This window comes from Acromyrmex echinatior, chromosome 1 (assembly GCF_024713525.1).
Source record: "Acromyrmex echinatior isolate Ae372 chromosome 1, ASM2471352v2, whole genome shotgun sequence".
Taxonomy (NCBI): Eukaryota; Metazoa; Arthropoda; class Insecta; order Hymenoptera; family Formicidae; genus Acromyrmex; species Acromyrmex echinatior.
Genome location: NC_141852.1, coordinates 13,282,042 through 13,300,356, shown reverse-complemented (window position 1 = coordinate 13,300,356; position 18,315 = coordinate 13,282,042). Strand labels below are relative to the sequence as shown.

The following is an 18,315-nucleotide window of genomic DNA, read 5'->3' as shown; positions in this document are numbered from 1 at the left end:
TAATGATTGTTAATCTCGATTGTCAAGCTCGATACACAAATAAGAAAGAAATGATATATATAATTTTATATAACGGTTATTGTTTCAATCTTATAGCCATGATAACTATAAGAAATAATAATATCTCTTATAATGCTATATTTTTCGTATTTATTTTTATTTAATGCATATGTTATTAATTTATGATTTGTTCTAATATCGTCTCTTTAGTTTTAATTACATTTTTTAATATTCTAATTTATTATTTTTAGATCATTGAATGCAAATTTGAATTGCAAAAATTGATATTTTCAAAATCATGAAAGATTTCTATAGATAAATTTTTGCAACAATTCGGATATTTTTTAAGTTTTGATACCCGTTATGTTAAATCTGTTTTGAATTTGTCAATTTTGATATTAAATTTATATTCAGCGATCTAAAAAATTTAAATTCAAATAAAGCTTTCAAGTAATTGAAAGCTATTTGGTAAATCGTCTAATTCACAAATTTTTCTTAATAGGTCACATATTTAACCATGATTTTTTTTAATCATAACCGATACTAAAAAATTTTTTTAGGGCTGAAAGTTCTAACAACATATTTAATTTTGATTGCAATAAAACTTTTCCAATACGTCACATATTATAGTTATAATATAATAAAATACGTAAAAATAGCCCTTTTTGCTCTAAAAATTGTGACGTAGTGTTGTAATTTAGAAAATAGATTCGTATGTGTGTATGTGTAGTAAACATAAAAAACTATCAAATGATCAACTATCAAATGGTCTTATTATAAACTAGTCTTATTTCAGTGTCCGAAAAAAATTATTTTCTGTCAAACAATGTACTGACCAAAGATACAATTGATGTGTGTTCATTCAAGTTTTCATTCTGAAACGGCTGCCTGAGAAGATCGAAGCCATGGACAATCGCTTTGATTTTCCGAGCACTTGGAAAGTTCATTTTCTGGCTGACAATTCGTACGCGTGTGCTTTTCGTCGAGATGCCATACCATTATCCATCCCGCGGTCTCCAGACTCCAAGAGGGATAGCGTTTTCGCCTGGCGGCAGAGAGTTCTCCTCTCTTCCCCGCCACTATTCGTCCGGCTTTTCTCTCACGAGAGTAACGGGATCTTGATTTATATCAGGGACGCGCGCCGGGACCTGTCATAATATATGTATTATCCAGGAGCTCGCGTCGAGTATATTTATATTCCGGAACGTCCACGGCGTCCTGAATTTCATTTCGCGTCTTCTCCCCCGCTCCAGCCTTTATCCTTTTATTAAGACTACCTTTTCCGTGTTGAAATGTCGGTCAAACTTATGAGAGAATCTTCCAACTTTATTTAAAAATTTGATACGCAATCTTTGTTCTTGATAAAGACAGGAAATATCAAAAGAATATTTTCAGAAATTTAGAAAATTAACACATTTTTTTCTCTGACTATTAAATAATTTTTTTTATAATTAGAAACTTTATAATTAATATTCAACATAGCTTATCAGTTATTTATACTCTCAAACTCATATATGAGTTATGTATAATATTCACGAAAAAAAAGATTATCTAAAAACTTAGTTAGATACAGATTTGAATTAATTATATAGAATACTTATGTAAGCATTGATGACGATGTTAAAAAAAATTTTAATTTTTTAAATTCTAATAATTAGTTTGAGCGTCCTATATAATTATTTTGATGGTCTAAATTATTTTCGAATCTGTATGTAGCTAAATTTCTAGATACTTCTGCAAAATAATTATTTGTTCGTTTTCTTTTTTTAACTTATTTTTTAACTTTATTCACATGTGTCCAAATAAAAAAAGAGATATATCTAAAACATAAATGCTGGAAAACAGGTTGAGCATTTCGGTAGTGCATGAGACCGAAACGTTCGGCGTTTATCGCGGACACTTTTCAACGAAATTTCGACCGAACGCCAGTCGAATTCGCATACGATGGTGGCAACGTCGGTGGAATATTAAAGGATCACTCGGTATATGTGAGGCACGTAGCTGGCGTCCGAAATCGCCGCGCTATGTATCAAGTGTCGATATTAATATTTGTCGCCAAATAGTGAGTTGTCTCGTCGGAACGAAGCAACGAAACAGCAATAACTAAGAGAACATGGGAATCGATACGCGCTAAAGAGAACCGAGACTCATGTAAAGAAAGCAGAGTGTTCTTTCTCGCCATAAGAGATCTCCTCGTTCTCTTAATTATCACGCATTACTTCGACTAGCTCTTCTCGTTCAACAAATGCCATTTAACCATACCGCGCGAAACAAAATGTGACATCTCACAAAAAAAAAGGAAAAACTCCGCACAGATTCTACACTGCTTTGACACTTTGCACAGTGGAAACATTGACATGTACAATATTAACCACACGCCTGAGAACCTTGAGCAGATTTTAAGAAAATTCTTGTCAGTCCAATTATTGGGCGATAAATTTTTTCACAATACTCAAATCACTATTTCATCGTTAAATTATTATTAAGAAACTGAATAAAAATTAGGTAACGGTAATTTCTGAATCTCGATGAACATTATCAATCTTTAATATTATTTTTCTTTTTGAGAACTAAATTCGAAGAGTTATAACCTGAAGATAAATCTGACGCAATCACGAAGATATGTACAATACATACTTGTAAATTAAAATATGTATATAAATTTTCGCTTGGGCTAATCGTTGATTCTCGTTACTTACTAATTCCAACAATTACTACATCTGGAGAGAAGTGAATTAATTTACGAGGAAGTCACGCATGCAGATCTCGACCTCTCTAGCCAGGAGGACGCAGGATCCAGACCACACTTCCGCGATCTGTACGGTGATGTGACCTTTTTGATCATCTAATTGGGTCACTTTCCACAATTTGGATTACTCAACAAGCAAAGCAATGAAAAATGGCTTCTATGAGACTGGTCACAAATTGGGCAACGGTAGCCAATTTATGACTAGTCGCACAAAAGCCATTTTTCATCGCAAACGTACTTCTTGAGTAATCCAAATTGCGAAAAGTAGCACAATTTGACAATCCTATCGTCTGTCACAGAGATCATGTAGGTGCGATCTGAATCCTGCGTCCTCGTAGCTCGAGAGGGCATATCTATGCACACGCTCCTTTGTATCGCAAATTAAACCTTCTTTTTAGATTTAATAATTGCTAATTTTTATGATCGAATAAATAGCAAAAATCAGCGAATATTTTACGGATATTCTATGAATATGATGTTTTATCCGATCGTCGACAATACAGTATTCTGATTCTATCTCTTTAACGATAGTTTGATATCATTGTCGTTGCGCAGTCTTTTTATTATAACGATAGTGTCGGTATCGTTACATTGTCAGATTATATATATATATATATAAAATCTGAACAAAGCAATGTAACGATACTGACACTGTCGTTAAGAGTTATTGAATAGGAGCCTAGCAGGAAATAGAAGTTACTTGTTACACCGTTACTTTCCTTATCGCCATTCTATTATAATAGCGATTTGGAAATGACAAATTTTTTTATGATTGTGTGTGTAACTGTAACATCAGGATTGAAAAATTACTCGATCGTTACTCGTAACTAGTTGGAAAAGTTACTCGTTATTAAAAAAATGAACTCGGCATTTGTAACTCGTTACTTTTTAAACTGAGGTAATATCACTCGTTACTCTTTGCAAATTATTTTTTTTCAGAAAGTAAACGCGTAATGATGCAAGTTACTTTTCAAAGTGACTTTCCAACTTTAGCGCAATCTCAGCGTTTAATTATCATTATTATAGTCATAAAAAATTGTAATGTCATCAAATGATTATAAAAAGTTATATATATATATATAATAATTTTTTCATTCCCTGATTGAAGACATAAAAATTGAAGTGGACTTCGCTTCGTAAAAAATCCTATAGACGCATGATACTAAAATTTAACTCTAAAGTTTAACTCTAAAAGTTTTTTCTAAATACCTCAAAAACTAAGAGATCGCCACCTAGTTATTAAGGCAAAGTTAATCAGGATCATAACTTTGACAACATATGTCAAAGTCAAAATCATCGGGGCTGGATCCCCTGTAATAAATAATTACTAATTTTACTTAAAAGAAACAATAAATTCTTAAAAATTATCCATTTAATTATTTCCATTTCTTTTCCTTATTATTTTTCTTGTATATATTTTTCTTGAATAGAGATTATACCAGAACAAGAAAACATATATGGACATATTTTGTATATAATTACATAAAAATATTTTATCAAGAATGTGATCGCGCGATCATACACGATTATTCCATCGAACTTATCCCTATCTGACAAAGATACCAAATTTCCGGACGATAAATGATACGATATGATTGATAATAATCATCGCTCAATGTAAAAAGCAATTACAATAATCCAATCAAAAGCTTTTTTATCCGATCGTGTTATCATGAAACACTCAAAGAAGACGACCTTTCTATTTCCGACATCTGGAAGGTAAAGTCAGGAGATAATTTCTATGTAGCACCGGCATCGCGCCTATCGGGGGAAAAAGGGATCGAGGAAGGGGTCTGAAGACGGCACAGGGAAAAAATTAATTAACTCCTAATGATCATCGTATTTGCCTTTGCCATTCCTTCAGTAATGACAGTCCGGGTAAAAAGGGACTTGGTGCGACCACCTTCGCCGCAAGGAACAGTTCGTATCACTATTATCTTAAAGGAAAAAAGATCCGCGTCGCCACTATCAGCCATCCTCTGCTGTCGCATACTTTTTTTTCCTTCATTCGCCAACGCCCGATAATGGTTGGAGATAGGTCGAGGGACTAAAAAAGCGGAGGAAAAAAGCGACAGAAATATATGGAGAAAAGGATATCGCTTGGAGATAGGAATATTGACGCGCGTTTAAGAAAACTACGAACAAATTTATTATTACCGAAGAGTTCGTCTCCGGATAATACAGAACATACGGACTATTTCTCGTGATTATTCAAGCGTAATACTGTTTGTAATACTAATTAACATACTATGCGCGTGTTCACGTGTGACGCGCGTTAAATAAATAAATGACGGCGGCAGCCTGCAGTAATAACGGAAAATACTAGGAATAACGAACTACGTTTTGCATTTTACACCGCGGTACGTCCTTCATCCGTGATTTTCTCTACTCTGTCCCACGGTAATCACACTTCAAATGGAAACAAAGTAACACTCGGACGACGGAACCACAGGTAAAATTGAAGTAGCTACCAACGAGATCGTAATTGATTATAATTGAAAAATATTCAGATTAATGAGAAACCATATAATATTCTCACAATTTTTAATCGAGAAGTCCACTCCCGTAAACAATGTGATCTATAATGAGAGATGTCACAAATTATGATCGCTGCAAATCATCATTTCACTGAAAAATGTTTAATATTTTCTGATTATGGATTGACAAAAATGTTGTATTTATAAAATCATTAATAGCTTATAAAAAAATCGTATTTACAAAAAAAATAAACTCTGTTGTGTATAATTATATCTTATTAAATATAAAAAAGTATAGCCGTTCATAAATTTCTGGAAACTCCTAGATACCATTTTATTCTTGTTCATCAAATGTTAAACAAGGATAAAATGGGTACCTGAATGAAAATTCTGAGCTGTATTTTTGATGTATAACAAGATATAATTATACACTCTGCAGAGTTTTTTTTAAATATATATATTTGTAAATACATTAATAATAAATTTATAAACACAAAATGTTGTAGCCAAGCTCCTAATCGCTTCAGAAACGCATCAATGGGGGGGGGGGGAAACGCGCATCTTTCCACTGATAAATTCCCCCAGGCAGTTAATAAAGTAGTCTTTAGTTCACTAATCAGTGAAGAACTTTTAGAGCAGTCTTTTGGTATTTAATAAGATTTAAAGTAACTGATATACCAGAATTTATTTTTTTAATATATATTACTATCCAAATGTCAAAATAATGACAAATAGCATCAGCTTGCTACCTAAGTAATAATTTGATAAATACACAAAACTTTATAGCCAAACTTTCTTTTCATCCCATAATTTTATAGTAAAATAATAAATGGTTAAGAACTCCATTTTTATAGTTATTACTGCTATAAATGTTAATAATAACTCCGAACCATAATTATTTTACCATGCAATTATAGTTACAGATACTTTTCTTCGTGCAGTCATCCACGGGACAATAACGTTGAACGCGATATTTCAAGGAGGGTCTCGGGCAACGGAGCGCGCAGTCGACGATGTTAATTTTCGCGAAGGATCACTCGAAGGAGAGTAATTTTGAAAGGAGGGATTCTTCCTTCTTCCTTCCGTCGCTTACCACAACCCCTCTTTTCCATCGACGACGCACAGGAGGCTTCCGCGAAGATGGCGAAGGCGATACGCTAAAATACGGGCAAAATAAAAAGGAAAGGGTAGATGGCGCCCCCCTCGGCCTCCTCCTCTGACGGCGGGGATGGTTGAAACGAGAACAGAATGGTCGCAGCCACCGACACGCCACGAGTCGTTAAGTCCATTCCCGTGGTTTTAATGCCGGCATTAACTTCGCGAGCCCATTCCTCCGTCGTTCCGCTCTATCCGGCCGAGGAGCTTCGTCTTCTACTCCTGGTCCATGGGCCGCACCCTTGTCAACCCCAATCCTCGCACATATTTTTCAGCCCTTGGCCACGTTACAAAATTGGCTCGCCCTCGCGAGTTGGCTGTCGTTCCCATCGGCAAGAAGAAAACTGACGGAAGTTTAATTATCGCTGATGGAACGACATAGATTCTGCGACATCAATTTGTGCATAAATCAGGTGTTTCTCGCGGAAGTAAATATATCTAAAATGAGATAGCGACATTTCTGTTAAACTAATAAACGCTATCTATTGATTCCACCATGAATTTATTGCTCTTGGATTGAAAACTATTTAGTAGAAAATTCATTATTAGATCATGCCTGTAGTTATTGTAAAATAAGATTTTAGAATTTGGATGTCTTCAAGTTTCATTAAGATGAGCCTTTAAACCTTGTTTATTATTTAATAAATAAATATTTGGCAATAAATTCTTCATGTAGTGATAGAGTAAGGTCGTACTAATAGAAAAATATGGGATATGTTAAATTGTTTAATTATAGAATTAGATTTGATGATCGTAAAATCAAGGCATGGAAATCATAATATGGGATACTCAGAGTATTTGTAATATGAAATAATCCATGCTGCTATGTTATTATAGTGAAAATCGTTGCTAAAGTATAAATGTTATTGTACAATAATAAAAAAATAACCGGAATGAACGTCGAGTATTTATTTCTGCGATATTTGATTCCAACTACCTGAAGACGAGTTCTGGGTATAATCTATCCAGGATTTTGGGTGGTAACTAGTTAAAACGTTAAAAGTTAAAAAAAAAAGTTAAAAAGTTAATAACTTTTAACTTAACTTAGTTAATTTTAAATGCATTAATTTTTAACTTAATTTTTTGCTTTTAAACTTTAATTTATTAACTTTTTTTAATTAAAAATTTTTCTAATTTGTCTTAACGCTAATGTTTTTTTCTTTTAAAGTCAAACATTAGAGAATTAATTTAGAAAAAGTTCAAGGATTTTATGATGAGAGATCTATAAGAAGAGTCACCCCATACGGTAGTCAGTTTTTATTGACTCGCTAGGTTTTCCCGCTTATATTTAAATCACTAATTTTAAGTATCATAAACATTATATTTCAGCAACATAAATATGAAATGAGTCTTAGATGAAGAATTGTTGTAGAACAGTATGCATATCCATCTATTTTCTAAATTTTTATGTATATTTTTGTAACAAATATCTAGTCGATGTAATCATGAGCAGTCGTTTCAGAAATTGAAGAAAATTAAATACAAGTTTAAGAAAGAGAAATAATGCAAACATATCTTTCGCTTTCACAAGATTTTGACAAAATATTGTATGGTGTGACTTTTATTATATATAAGTAACTTATATATAACTTGAATATAAAATTAAATTTACCTAATAATCTATATTTGTAAATATTATTTAAAGTAATCTCATTTTAAGAAAAATTAGGACATTCTGATCTCAAAAATAATTTTTTTCAAAATTAACTTTTTTTTTAATTTAAGTTAATTCAATCTTAATTTAATTTTTATTAAGTTAATTCTTTATTCCTTCAACTTTTAACTTAATTTTATTAATTTTATAAGCACTTTAACTTAATTTAGTTTTAAAAAACCGTTAACTTATTTAATCCTGAATCCATTGCATGCTTATTTTTCGCTAGCTGTGTTTGCTTGTATTTTAAAAATATTAAATAAAGTTTTTTTTAATTGCAATACCGATATACTTTGCGTTTTACTATCGATTTCTCGAGGCATCTCATATTAGGAGCACATTTTTTGACTTTGCGATTTGCTTACTTTTTACATTTCTTTAATTTAAAAAAAAATGGAATTTGAATTAAATTTTATATAACGTTATCTTAAAACTTATTAAATTCTCTTCAAAATGATCTATTATTTTTTTAAATTCTGCCTATGGACTTCTAGCATTTATCCAAAATGAACTCGGTATTTCATAATAGGGGCCTTTCCTTTATATATAAATATTATATAAATATTTCCTAAGTGAAAGAAAACATATATGAACTTAAATAAAGAATTTCTTTTCTCGCGATAATACATTCCCTAATAATTTCAATAATTCAATATTCCTACGCATATGCCTGAAAAAAATAGAATTCTTTGAAACAATATTACAAAATATTGATTATTGTTGCCTCTCTAATTCAATAATTTTATCAAAATTACTGTGAATAATTTCACACACTGAGAGAAAAATATTTGATATGTAATATTTTATTGGGATTATAATTTCACGATAAAATAATTATAATTAGGAGTTTCCATTTTTATAGATATTACAATAATGTTAGCAATAATAATTAAATTATCATGCAATCATAATCGCAAATATCAAACAGTTTATTTCTCATTGCACTTTTCTGCAGTTTCAAGAATGCGAAAATTATCAAGGACAGTAAGTGACAACTTTAGGGATTTAATACTTCGACCCGAACACTTGTGTCGCGAAAATAGCGCGTTCTACATTGTTCTAAAAGCCGGGAGTAATTAATGCGAGTGTCGAATGAGTCGACCGGAAATTAAAATACTTGTACATCACGGAATTTCTCCATCCACGAAGGAGGAAGAAGTATGTTAAACACGCGTCGAGCTCGCATACCAAAAAGGAAGAACGGTCGATCGGTCGGCCGGTCGGCCGGTCGGCTGATCGGTCGGTTTGCTCGTCAGGAAATATCCGATACGGTATTCGTAGATACGAGGAACGCGTCATTGGTCACAACGATCGACGCTCGCCAGGAACACGAATTTTCTTCGGGATGTCTCACGCAGGAAGCGCGGCGAGTTATACACGTAGACGCTGCGACACGACCGGATGGATGCTGGCGTCGTCGTTGGAACGCGAAAAATTTACAGTGCTCGCAATAAAATCCTCGTTAAACCATTACATCGATCCGTAATGGCTGCAGTGTGCGCCGTCAATCCGATAACTTTAAAGAATTCGATTGCATGTAATTTATTCGTTTGACATGGGACCACATACAATTTCCAAATAGAATAATTAATACTTTATACGAACTAACCACAGAGAGAAAAGTGTTTGGTATTGTGTAATTAGTAGTAAAATTGTTATTGTTAGTAACTCCATTTAGTAATTACTGTATACTGCTATAATAATAATAACAATAATAATTATATTTATATAGTTCTATTAAAAATAGTTGGTACCGAAAAGGATAAATTAGTTAGAGTATGATTAAGACCGTTTTTATAGTTATTATTATTATAATATTATACTATAATATTAATAACAATTATATTTATATAATTATACCAAAATAATATACAATTAGCATTCAAAATGATTACAAATTTAAATTATATTAAGTACAATCATTTTTTTCTCTTAGTAGAATAAGTTGCATCTAAGACATAATGAAATAAATGTATATATAATAATAATACATATAAATACAAATGTATAAATAATATATAGACTCCAGACTATATTAAATATAAATATATAAATAATATGTATGCTCCAATTGTATTAAATACACAATAAAAGTAAATCATTCTTATTTTTTATGCGGATAAATGCGCATTTTATTCTCTTTGCAAAATGTTGCTATCTTGCCATATCAGAAACCCACGAAATTGTGCACGACTGTAAAATAGGCCATGATATGGAAACCCCCGTGCGTAATTCCTTCTATTAGCGAAATGGTATCGCGACCCGAATATATGAGTGAAATTTACAAGGCAAACTCGAGGCAGATTCCAAACATATTTCCAGGATCCGCAATAAAACCCTCGTTAAGATGACGAATATCTCCGAAAAGTTTCGCCGGGCGTTCGGTTAACGATGAGTTTCCTCGCTCCAATCCGCAAGCATCATTTTCCATTTATCGATATTCCAGACTGTTTTAAATTAAATCACGCTGTCCCGTTCCTCCGTATCACCGACTCCTCTTTTCCACTTTTCCCGCGAATAAAATGGTGGAATCGACTTTACGCCTCATTATCGCGTGGTGTTTCGTTCAAATTAATGGAAAAATGCAAAACTTTCTTTTAGGACGCTTATTCCGCTTTGAATAAAGTTAATTCGACAAACCGGTATAACCCGGTTAACGAGTCATTACGGACGAGACCTTTCCTTCTATTTCCTCGATATAGGAAGATGATTTCTATTCGATCTGCGACAACGCTATTGTAAAATGTTTTATAACTCAAAGTTGCTAATTAAAACACCAGATTATCAATTAAAGCTTTTTTGATACAAAGAAAGCTCTATTAATGTCGAATAAAATAAAAATATATGAGTAAATTGCTCTTTTTAATCTTCATGTAATAAGCGAAGGTACATCATGCAAAATTAACTTACGGAAAACCGAGTGTAAGTTGATCTCTTCGACTACTTTCCTCGTTAATCATCCTGGCTTCTTAGCTTCTTCTTCTACGTAAAGAAGATCTTTTACGTGGATGGTTTAAAAAAGAAGATTGAAGATGCGAAATCGAAAGATACATAGGGAGAGAGAGAGAGAGAGAGAGAGAGAGAGAGAGAGAGAGAGAAAGAGAAGGGGGAGAGAAGTAAAGAGATAAATAAAAATCGAAGAGATATCTCGATTCAAGAAATGGGCATCTTTTTTCGAAGTAGTAAAGGCTGTTTAAGAGACATTCCTTCGACACGAAAACGACGAAAAGAATGATAAAGTTAGATACTGAATAAGCGGTTCATTGAACCGTAGTAAACATTGTGTAAATATGTAAAATGCAAAAACATTCTTACACAGAATGACTCGAAAAATTGATAAAACGGCTGATTGTAGATACATTATAGTATTTTCAGAAAAAAAATATATATATATATATATACATTTTTTTTTAGTATGATATATATATATATATATATATAATATATATATCATACTTAAAAATAAAATGTTAATTTTAACTTAAAAATCCACTATATATACGTCTTTAAGATAAAATTACCATTTTATTTTTAACAGTGTAGTATTACAGAATGACTCACACAAAATGCCATACTATTTGCTTTATATATATATATAATATATTATTAGGTGTTGGAATTAATTCGTAGCGTTTTTTAATGAAAGAATGTTATTTATTTCACATGAGCATTAAAAAATACATTAATGAAAGTACTTCCCATCACTTGTAAAACGCTACGAATTAATTCCAACACCTAATAATATATTATATATATTATAATATATTAATATAATTATATATAATTAACATAATTATATATATTATATATATATATAAAACACACTTATTTTTAACAAAATTAATACAGAACTGATAAAGAATTAAAAATTTAGGAAACTGAATAATTAGTATATATTTAAATAGATGTTTCATTCATCACCCTGTATATAGATAGAGAAAGAACAACCTATATATTTTTTATGTTATATTTTTACCATAGCATGTTCTTCAGAAAATATAATATTAATAAAATATATAATATCTAATGTAAAAAATAATATAACTGAATGTGTATGTTATACGAAGTGCCTCGGATACATGATATGTCTCGCCAACATATCGTTCGAGCAATTTTGAGCGGATAATAAAAGTGGTCACCGGCGATGTTCTTCGGGTAATTTACGACGTAATGGAACAGAAAAACAAATCGCGCCTCTTCCACTGAAATGGTAGAAAAACCGGGACAACCGGGATTTTCTGTGCGCAGCTGCGATAGTTTCCACTCTCAAGGATCGCGAAAGTTGGCGGCGCGAAAACCACCTTGGCTTATCCTGTCCGTACAAGTTAATTTCTCTTATTTATCTCGAAATACTGTTGGTATCCGAATTTTCCATTAACCTGCCGACCTCTACGAAGTCAAAGGGCTTAAAGCGCGCACTCAGGTGATTTCACAGGCTAATCCAAATTAATTGTCTCTTAAACTGTAGAGAGAAGATTTGGAAGAAAGCAGTAACTTAAGTTATATCAAGCGTTAAATCAAGAGTTATCTTTCTCCTCTCACACAAACACACACACACACACACACACACACACACTTATATATATGTATAATAAAAATTTCTGCAAAATATAATTAACTAAGATAATCGTTCTCTTTCCATTATAATCTATCCTGTGGATTATATCGTCGACTTATCACAAACTTCGTTTGCACTTCGTATGTATAATTGACAACGTCATGCATACGTAGTCGCACTATGTTATCAATTAAGAACACAGACATGCACGCGCGAGATTAATCAAGAAACCTCAATTAGGAAATTAATATTGCCTGGCTCGCACGCTTGTATACTTTGTCATCGCGCGATTGCGCCTCGTCACCCGATGTATCCCCATTTTCATTTGGACGAAGCTTTAATGCTTACCTGATGTAACCTTAATCCTCAAAATTTATGCCGCAGCGACTCGCCGCGCCGGCGAAACGAATGGCCAGATGCCGCCACCGCGTTGTCTCTGGTGTAATTAATTAATGAATTAATTAAACAAATACCTCTCCGACTCTGTCGACTTTACCGCACACAACGCTTTCGTCACACCGCGTTAGTGAAGATTTCTAAAGCGGAACGCAAACTATTTGACATTTTCCTCGAGTCGTTTTATTCCCACAGAAAATTCTTCGTCGATCATCATAGGAATTTTTTGAATTTTACAGAAAAACTGGAATTTCCATTGACATATAGCAACATTCCGTAACAATGAGAGAGATATTGTCAACAAATTTCAATTCAAAATTACTTCTAATAAATTAAATTACTGCAGTATCACGTTTTGTAACTCCACTGAACAATTAAAAAATGTTTGTCCATTCTTTTTTCTTCTCACGACAGCTTCGTTATTATTGGAATTTTTAAGACGCGCTAAACACGTTTAATATCAATAATTTCCTCAGCAGACACTTGCAAAATATTACGTCATTTAACATGAAATAAAATTCTATTTCGCTCTCCTGAGGGAATATTATACAAGACGCGTACAGAAGTTAATCGTGCACCGTCTGAATTCTTTGTTACGTTGGAAATTAAATCGCAACACGCTTAAACACAATCTGAATTATTAAGAACACGATTCCGTGTGAACACGTCAATGCTGCTCGGCTTAATTGTTCCTCATATTAAGTTCAAGAGTTTCTAAAGTTTGTATTATGACACAGTCACATATAAACGATCCCATATAAATGATCATATATAAATAATTGCATATAAACGAGTACAAATTAACGCAAACAGTTTCCAGCCGGGACGAATTAGCTGCATAAAAGTATCGTTGCAAGAAACAATCTACATAAATAACAAAAATATAAATAAAAAGAGAGAAAATAATAACACGAACTGTGTGCTATGCAAACACGTAAACTTACATAAGTAAGAGGATTTATATCGATGCGCATAAAAAGGCAAAGTGAGTGGAATACGAATATCACCTTGGTCGTTCCTCGATAGCGGTGAATCTCGCCTAACGAATATAATTTTCCATAATAAAGAGTTAAGCTATACTCGAAAGAATTTATTTTACCAGAATAAGAAAGAGAAAGTACATGCATTATGTAAAAAAATATTTTAATGGGAAAATATGATAATCGTTTTGAAAAATTTATATTAAATTTAACACATTTCTTCATGTATTTTAAACAAAAATTTTTGCGTTAATTTAACACACAATGATTATTAGAAAGTAACGCAAATACACTCTTTGACAAAAAAAGTTACGCACAAATTTAAACAAAGGAGCTCTCAAATTATCATAAAAAAGTGATAAATATGACAAAATGTGACAGAATTATTTTGATTCCTCTCGACAAGGCGAGAAAAATTCTACTCTCCTAAATAAAAGAGATTTTTCGCAAACAGATTTGAAATCAATACAAAAATATTATAAAAATCATCTTATGGGTTCAATTTAATGTAACAAAAATGAAATTTTATCGACAATTTAATTTGCGACGTTGAATTTTCAATCGATGTCCATCAGAAAAGATATAACATTCCCTCGTATTTTTCTTTTCATGTTGCGTAAATACGTTAATCCGTCTTTCGTTCTTTCTCGATGAGAACTATTAATAAAGCGCGTGTTTTTATCTTCATTTGCGATTTCTCCGCATGGATATAAATGCGCATTAATCAGTGGACACTTGCATATCGTGGTAATAATTAAGAGCCGCGTACTAGTCTCCGTCTTTTCGTATTTTCAACATAATTTGCAATACTCCACTACGTAATCGAATGTTTTTCACAGATATGTAAACACGAGTTATTTCCGCATGTGATATAGTATTCATACATATTTATTCGCCTCCTATCACGAAACACTGTGAACTTCCATTTAGCAACAAAAAGTGCAAATCTATTTGCGAACGTCTTTCAAACCAAACATACAATCTAAAATTACAGGATGAATTCCGCTTAATTATCGAAGTGGAAGAAAATAATAAAATATTTTCAATTACGATGAGAAAATACCAGCGGTCTTGTAATAAAAATAATATTGTGACAAAAGGGATGAAACTTATTTCAACGAATGCGGTTTTAACTCTCGACGTGGCGATTTTATCTCCGTATTTATACAATTCCCCCCGGCATGCATCGGGGGTTGAACAAACCCCGGTAACTACGTAACTCGCGTGCGCGCGCGGCCTCTTGGCTTCCATCCTCTCTTTTTAACCGTAGACACTTGCCGACATAATTCCTGCCAATTCCTTTCGTCCCTGAAGGATAGACCTGCCGCGAGACTTCGCACTTTGCCGGGAGGCTTTCCTCCATTATAATGAAATCTCGTCGTTTCCCCGATGGAGTCGCGTACAACATCCCCCTGATCCCCCGTCCTCGGGCGAGCAGCCCCCGGAATTTTTCGATTTTCCACGGCACGGCGCGCAGAGGTCATAGCACCGAGGGGGTGCCGTCGAGTAAATTGAAGCGATCCATTATACGCTGGTGCCGCGAGAAGGAAGAGGAAGATAGCGAGGTCGGATATCAGTAAAGGATGGAGAAAGATTGTCCGAGACAGCATCGTGAGTAGATAGGCAGCTAGTAGCTAGGCACCGCAAAAGAATCGCTCGTAATTATCGGCCCTATAAAACGATTCGACGTGCGCTTGTTACTCGGCTATTAGTCGATTAAAACGTTCGCATTATTCTTCTCTGTTTTTTGTGAAATTATAAGACAATCGTAATCTCTCTCTCTTCACGATATAAAAAGAAAGGCAACTAGAAAATGTAATCCGTCGAATATCTGTATCTCTGTAAGAAAAAATAACTATTACTTGCTAATTGTGCATTTCTAAATTCTCAATTTTGCAGAGTATCGAAAAGTTTTTTCAAATTATACATATATATATATATATAAATTAAATTAAATATTTGAAAGAAATATTTGGTATATGTAGGATACCAAAATAATCTATTGATTATTCATTATCATTGAACAATTATTTTATTTGAAAAGAGGAAGTTATTAAATATCACAATTACTCTGCTATTTCTTTACGCCGCAATTACTTCTTATTTTGATATCGATTAGATTCTAATGTCCGGCTGATACACATATTCGAAGCTCACGTTTTAATTACGCATCCTCGATATTTATGTTTTTATTACGTATCTTAATTCAGCTTTCCAAGATGCTTATACATATATCTGACCTACAAAATATGCACCGAAATTTTTGCGATCTTGAGACGCATTCACGAATAAAACCAAAATAATAATATCACCTATCAAGTTGACAAGCAATTTAATAATTTTTGATCCTAATAAGGTTGAATTGTTATAACACCGCAAAGTCGGGAGTTCCAGGTTCAAATCCTCGTTGAGGCAATATTTTTCACAATAAAATAATTTATAGATTTCAAATTCTCATTAACATTTAATTATTAATATTCTTATAAAGATGTTTACTAACAAAAAATTATTAAATTACTTGTCAATTTAATAAAGAATGTTACTATTTCTGGTTCTGCTCATGAACGCATTTCAAGATTGAAAAAGATTTCAGCACGCAGTTTGCAGTATCAGACATATATAAATTCACACAGAAATATTTAAGCACTTAAGATACGCTTTTATCGAACATAGGAATTTCTCTTATATAATTACATTGATTCTTATCGGTTTAAATTTGTTCGTCATATTATTTACAATTATTTTTTTATATTTACTTTTTAATTGTCGGTGGATAAAAAGGTTCATTCTCTTCATAAAAATTATTGGATTAAACTAACTAATCTATTCCGATATCAAAGTCTTATCTCGGAATTAGATCACTATAATTCCGAGAATTTTAAAAGAACCGCATTCAAATTTTCAGAAAATATTCTAGAATAGTTGTTATTTGAGAAGATATAAAAAAAATTAATTCTTTGCGCTCCAAATCAGGCAATCTCCTTAATAAGAGGAGGTACATTAAAAATTTATGAATACTTATAATAACAAATATACATATATATAATAGTTATTTTCCTGCCAACTCACAAATTATTGTAAGCATCTGCTTTGCTTGCATAGAAATGCGCATTCTGGATCAACAACTCGCCAGTATACATTATTAACCATAGAGCTCGGCAACTTGGGTTATTCGTGGTTTTCATGTGCGGCACTCTTGCGCACTCAATTCGTCATTAAAATTGCAACGAACGTAAGACACGCACTTCACGAAAGAGTGCTATTAAACTTGCAGGAAATGTCGTACCGACCTAATTATCTCGATTCACGCAACCTTCTATTGGGTTCTCGTCGCGACGACAAAATCACATTAAGGACTTCCAGTCACGCGTATGTCGTTAAATCCGAATTAAATTTTCGACGAAACGGGATTTAATATCTCTAAGAGACGCGCTGTTAAACGATTATGGACATCTGTAGATCTAGTAGACGAAGAGAATTTTAATATGTAAATACAAAATGTCATCACCAAACGTAATTATTGAAAATAAATATAAATTAATAAATGTAATTTCTCTTGGCAATTTCGAAAGTTTAAAGAAACGCTGTTTAATTCCTTCTCCACACTAAGAAAAAATTCTAGTTGAAAATGAAGGAATCAGAAGATTCAGGTTATATCAATTAGAATTCGGATTACCTCAAATAGAATAAAATTGTAATAGATTCAAGCAGTAAATTATGATTTGTCCATTTTTAACCAGAATTCCAATTAATGCAACCAGGCTCTTTCTCTAGAAGAATATACTGCAGTTTATTACACATCACAGTGACAAAATTTCATATGCGATTAAGTCCAAAATTCTACGAACAAATCCAACGAATTCAACTATGGTCGTGATAAATAAATCGCTAAAAGAGAGAAGAATGATAACAACTCATTGAAACATATACAGGCCTTAAATTTTTTCTATAAAATCACGCGGTCAATTCGGAAGACCGATAGGCGGATAGACAGGCATTATCTCCTTTCTAGCCCGGAGCCATGCGATTAGCCGTATAGACGAACCTGTATCAGCCTTGACATCCTCCTCGTCCTTTGGACCGATCTGGCCAACGCCGAAACCACTCGAGAAGCCCATTTCCGTCCGTCCGTCGTCACGGCAAATTGCATTTCCTCCTCGTGATCGCTCGTTATCGTTGAAAGAAGGGATTATAGCGGACGGAAAGGGATAAAGCTGCGGGTTCTCCACGAGCCAGGAAGCTGTGGAACGCCGAAGAGAAACAAAGAGATCTCGATGTCTCTCATTGCACCCCATTTTTGTTTTCTCGACTTCCCTATTATTTTTCTAAATTCCCGCTTCCTTCTT

At 33.0% G+C, this 18,315-nt stretch overlaps 1 long non-coding RNA gene across 1 annotated transcript in view; it reads left to right on the top strand.

Annotated features, from left to right (window-relative positions):
- Nucleotides 1-10,631, top strand: part of LOC147910986 (uncharacterized) — a 486,594-nt gene extending 475,963 nt beyond the window's left edge. Inside the window, exon 4 of the long non-coding RNA XR_015544271.1 lies at nucleotides 6,144-10,631. This is a non-coding gene — a long non-coding RNA (uncharacterized LOC147910986). The remainder of the gene's footprint in view (nucleotides 1-6,143) is intronic.
- Nucleotides 10,632-18,315: the final 7,684 nt, after the last annotated feature.